Consider the following 5,941-nt stretch of genomic DNA (forward strand, 5'->3'; position numbering starts at 1 on the left):
TACAAACAAACCATGGCCAGGTGGTAAGGGTGCTCTACTCGCAATCTGCGGGTTCGAATCCCCCGTCCCACCAAACATGCTCGCCCTTTCAGCCGTGGGGGCGTTGTAATGTGACGGTCAATCCCACTATTCGTTGGTGAAAGAGTAGCCCAAGAGTTGGCGGTGGGTGGTGATGACTAGCTGCCTTCCCTCTAGTCTTAAACTGCTAAATTATGGACGGCTAGCGCAGATAGCCCTCGTGTGGCTTTACGCGAAATTAAAAAAACAAACAAACAAACAAAAGCATTAGGTTTAGGTTTATTAACAGATGAAGAAGGAAAAAAATCACTTTGCAGCTTGTTCGCTTCCTTAATCATTTAATTTTGAGAAATGGGAAATGTCTTGTATTATACATAGTTACAAGTTCTAAAGGTTGTTTTTCTCTCGGTAGGATAGAGGATTACAGTGTGCAGTGAATCAGAACGCTTCTTCAGGGTAATTACGTCAACTGTGAGATTAACCGTCAGAGTTCTTTCTCCTCCTAAGGGAGGAGCTGTGGGGTCAGCATCATCATGTGGCAGCAGGACACTGAAGTCAATTGGCAGGAAAGATGCCATGAACTTGAAAGGTCGTTACAGCATTTTCGTGAACAGGCGACAAGGATACGAGGACTACTTAAAGAAAAGGTAAGTCGAAAACTATTCATCCTTCACGTAAAACCTAATATTTATGACGAACAATTTAGAATATGCCATATATTTGTCTTTATCAAACATAATTAATATTAATTCTCACCCTGATTTATACAAACAAATAAAGCTGTAACTAATCATGGACAAATAAGCTCCAAGATGGAGAAAGAAAGAAAACAAATGTTTACCTGCAATTCCTGTGAAAACAAAAACAAACTAAAATTATCCTAATCAGTTCCGCCATGACCGCCAGGAAATGGTAGAGAAAAGAACATCCCAAAAAAAATACTGCTGGTGGAAAAAATTTCCTCAGGACTGATGGCTTTATTCAAATGTTTTGTGTATATATTTTTACCATCAGTTCTGTTTCACGTTCATTGCTATTATGTTCACTTTACGACACGATGAACTAATTTTTCTACACTTTAGTCCAAGTTATATCTAATTGATAGTTTTACATACGATTTTTAGGCTTACTGTGCTACTTGATTAATATATATTGCTTTCTTTAAGTAACTTCATTGAATATTACGATTTTTAGGCTTACTGTGTTACTTGATTAATATATATTTGATTTCTTTAAGTAACTTCATTGAATATTACGATTTTTAGGCTTACTGTGTTACTTGATTAATATATATTGCTTTCTTTAAGTAACTTCATTGAATATTACGATTTTTAGGCTTACTGTGCTACTTGATTAATGTATATTGCTTTCTGTAAGTGACTTCATTTGTGTTGTTTATAATTAAGGTAAAAGAAACACAATGTTTGGTTGCTTAAAACTCCTGAAGTCGGACGTTAGGTTAGTGGTTAGCGTGTTGAGTTGTGCATCCGAGGGTCCATGGTTTACGTCCCGTTATTGTAATAAATTAAAAAATAGCCGCACTCCGCTCTTTGCTTTATAAAAGTGAAAGTCAACTATTACTATTGGATTAGAGTAGTCCAAGAGCTTGTTGTGGATGCCGTTGATTGGTCTCCCCTTTTTAGTCTATCAGTTCAAAATTAGGGACGACTGGCAAATATCAGAAACAAACTTAAACTTAAAACTTTGGCGATAGGGTTGTGCGATATACGTTTTTTAAAACTGTGTATTCTTTTATCGTACAGCTATTTGGGAATAGGTTTGTAACGCACAAATAATTTTCAAGGTCGGATTTCCTAGTTGGAAGAAAAATACATTTGCCATTTTGTATTGACTTCATTCAAGGCGTTCATTCATAGCAATGTAATTCAGTACAACCGCACTTGAACGCGTTTATACGTTTGTTGTATAATCGCAACACGTTTCGCGTTTTTGACAGGCACTCTTTTTTTTTTTTCTTGTCTCGCGGTGACTCAGAGAAATCAAGAACTGTATTAAACACGCCAGAAGTGCCTACAGTTGCTGTCAGTGTTCGACCATCACAACTGTATTAAAAATTCCTTGTTTGTGCTGATGGTCACGTACCAAATGTTCATGACAATTGATGCAAATTTTATATGGAATAATAAAACGACAGCGATTTATTTTTTTAGGTCTCTATAATCGTTGATTAGAAAATGATTCTTGAGCTATTCAACAGTTAAAATCATAGAAAAAAACAACAACATTTATCAAATTATGATTATTGATGGCACGCATCTTGACTTGGTGAACCAAATGGGGCGATAACAGAACAGCTTACTCTCATTCTGTATGCTCAGTATATCATTATTAGAGATTTATTATTTAATTAAGTATAACAAAATCAGTTTAGATTTTAGACTTTTGGTGACTTACCCGTTCAGCTTTCCAGGACATTAAATTTACTTAATTTTAATAGCTTCAAGAATATTGGTATATTGTTTTGAAATGGAAATTGAAATTGTCTATTATGGTACTTTTTTTTATACAGTAAACTTGTATTTAAGTCTTTTTGAGACGTTTTTAAATGTCGTGCTTTAATATAAGTTTCGTTTCGACTAGTAATTTAATTAATGCAGTAATTTTATAGGATATATCTTGCAGTTTGGATAAGTTATAGCCATTTTGAACAAATAATAAATATAACATAAGCCCTCTTTCTGGATTAGGGGATCGAGTTAGTTAACTTGTAAATATTAAATATACTTACATACGTGTCATTGGTTTTGATCCTAATTGAAAACTAACCTTTCTTTTGTACCCCCTCCTATCGAAGAACTTGGAATTTTATAAAATGTAAACACTTGTACGCATCGGTTAAATTTCAAATGAATGACAACCATAACTGCCATTTTAAAGAATGTTTTATAAATTCTTTGAAATATTTTGGAAGTGAACAGAGGCCATGGGCTTTGTTGTTTTCAGGGTCCCTAATAATATACGAGTCTCGTAAGACATACCATCAACAATACAACTAATTACTATCTGCGCATAGCCGGTTTGAACTGATAGACTAAAGAGGAAGCAGCTAGCCAACAGCACTAACCGCCAACTCTTGTGTGACTGAATAGTAGGATTTGATCATCGCTTTTGTTACTGAATAGTGGGATTCGATCATCGCTTTTCATACTGAATAGTGGGATTCGATCATAGCTTTTCTTACTGAATAGTGGGATTTGATCATCGCTTGTCTGATTGAATACTGGGATTTGATAATCGCTTTTGTTACTGAATAGTGGGATTTGATCATCGCTTTTCATACTGAATAGTGGGATTCGATCATAGCTTTTCTTAATGAATAGTAGGATTTGATCATCGCTTGTCTGACTGAATAGTGGGCTTTGATCATCGCCTTTCTTACGGAATAGTGGGATTTGATCATCGCTTTTCTTACTGAATAGTGGGATTCGATCATAGCTTTTCTTAATGAATAGTGGGATTTGATCATCGCTTCTCTGATTGAATAGTGGGATTTGATCATCGCTTTCTTACTGAATAGTGGGATTCGATCATCGCTTTTCTTAATGAATAGTAGGATTTGATCATCGCTTGTCTGACTGAATAGTGGGATTTAATCATCGCTCTTATAACACGCCAAGAGCTTCAAAGTGCGGAGTACTCTTTATTTCGGCAAATAGCCGCGAACCACGAATCCTCGGATTCACAGTCCGAACATGCTAATCACAAGGCCACGCCTGGCTCATTTTACATAGAAAATGAGTGAGTTCGCCAGTGTTCTGAATTAGTAAACCGAATGTCGTAATAGGCAAAAGTGTTCAATATTTGGACCATAATCGGTAGTGAATGGTGAAAAAGCAAATTGATAATTTGAGAGTTACACTTAATAGTCCTTTTTCCCCCAGAGAAAAAGGGACATATTATATTTCCTATGTTTTTCTTTTTCTTTCCAACCTGCAATTACAACTGTGCGCCACTCCTTTGTTCCCTTGCCGATCGTCTTGAAATTGGATGGCGTGTATGTTGGGCAAATACGCCCAGATTATGTTTTAATTTGTTTAATTTATGCCACAATTTCGATATTAGAAAGTCAAAGATCAAGCATTACAAAAACTCACATTTTTGCCTGCATAAATCCAAATATGGCTTGACACAAAAATACTTTACGACAACCCCAGTAGAAAAAGTCGGACATATTTGGGATTTATGCTTTTCTTTTGATTTTACAGAAATCAAACGTAAAATAAAAACGCAAAATTAGGACTTATGGCATGATATTCCTCCATATTTCGACCAATCCAGACTCAATCTAATCTCACTATTCGTTGTTAAAAGAGTAGCCAAATAGTTGGCGGCGTGTGATGTTAACTAGCTGGCTTTCCTCTAGTCTTTTACCGCTAAATTAGGGACGGCTGGCGAAATTAAAACCAAACCAAACCCTCTGAAGTAAACATGTTGTAGTTGATACTCCGTTCCCCTGCCTTGAATTATTGATGTTTTTTTAACATTATCGCTAAGTGCTAGTACATTACGGAACAAAGGGGATCATCCCGAGCCGGACATCAGAAATACAGCGCAGTTATTTTGTTTTCTATACATAGCCCCCTTCTCCTTCCAGTGGCACAGCGGTAAGTCTGAAGGCGTATAACTCTAAAAACAGGATTTCGAAATATGTGGTAGGCACAGCACAGATAGCCCATTTTATAGCTTTGTGCTTAACTAGAGACAAACACAATTTTAAACATACGAAAGAAAAAAAATGAGCTCGTTATTTGAATCATTATTTATACCGGCAACATTATCACATTTTGATCCAAATGACACAGTTGGTTTAACCTATTTATTGATTAGAAGTATCGAGCTATACATGACAAAATTTCTTTCTTTTTTCAGAATCCTAATGGCAAAAAAAAAAAAAAAACCAGTGTGATAGATTCAGTCATATCAATTGGTTAACTAACTAAAATGTTATTCCAGACAATCACGTGTATATTAGTGTTACACAAAGCTTTTAAGACGCTTTTAGCTCATCGATTGTTTAACGGCTGTATCAGCTGAGACATTAGAAACTGAATGGCCATTTCAAGCTTAGCAGCTGTTTCTAATGAGAAGAGGCAGAACTTTACCTTATGTGGTGTTTGTTCATATTCCTGCCATTTTCTGTATCACTTCTCCTTTTACAAACTTTACACTAATATAATTTCACCACGATTTGTCGAGTGAAATGTTGTTTCAAACATAGTGTTAACAATAATTTATGTCGGATTTCAAACATAAAAAAAGTCACGTTTTTTCGTTTTCATGGAAGTAATTGAGAACAAATTCTATAGAATTATTGTAATATTTATCTTGTATTAAAGATGCTTGCTTTGTTTTTAGGGCTTAGCGGTTATATACTAAACTCGCGCCCCCTAGTGGCACAGCGGCATGTCTGCGGATTTATACCGCTAGAAACCGGGTTTCGATACCCGTGGTGGGCAGAGCCACAGATAGCCCTTTGTGTAGCTTTATGCGAAATTCAACAAACAAACAATACAGTGTTCTTTTGATCACTGAACAGCGAGATAAATTTTTAAATGTTGTTCTTCAAAAAAAGACACTATTATGTTTCTTTTGAATAATGAGAAATACAAAAGAAAAAATATTTTTCATAAATTAATAAAGACCCAAAATATATACGAAATAAGATTTTGGAAGAAACAACGATTGTATAAAACTACGTATAATTGTTTGTTTGTAATTAAGCACAAAGCTACACAATGGGCTATCTGTGTTCTGCCCAACACGGGTATCGAAACCCGGATTCTAGCGTTGTAAGTCGCAGACATAACGCTGTGCCACTGGGGGGGGCATCAATGCTTTGTTTGTTTGTAATTAAGCACAAAGCTACACAATGGGCTATCTGTGTTCTGCCCAACACGGGTAT

General features: G+C 35.7%; 1 long non-coding RNA gene across 1 annotated transcript in view; it reads left to right on the forward strand.

Annotated features, from left to right (window-relative positions):
• Positions 1–5,941, forward strand: part of LOC111088658 — a 60,034-nt gene that overhangs the window by 17,767 nt on the left and 36,326 nt on the right. The window contains exon 2 of the long non-coding RNA XR_002613119.1: positions 431–665. This is a non-coding gene — a long non-coding RNA (uncharacterized LOC111088658). The remainder of the gene's footprint in view (positions 1–430; positions 666–5,941) is intronic.

The sequence above is a fragment of the Limulus polyphemus genome, unplaced genomic scaffold (assembly GCF_000517525.1).
Source record: "Limulus polyphemus unplaced genomic scaffold, Limulus_polyphemus-2.1.2 Scaffold4198, whole genome shotgun sequence".
Taxonomy (NCBI): Eukaryota; Metazoa; Arthropoda; class Merostomata; order Xiphosura; family Limulidae; genus Limulus; species Limulus polyphemus.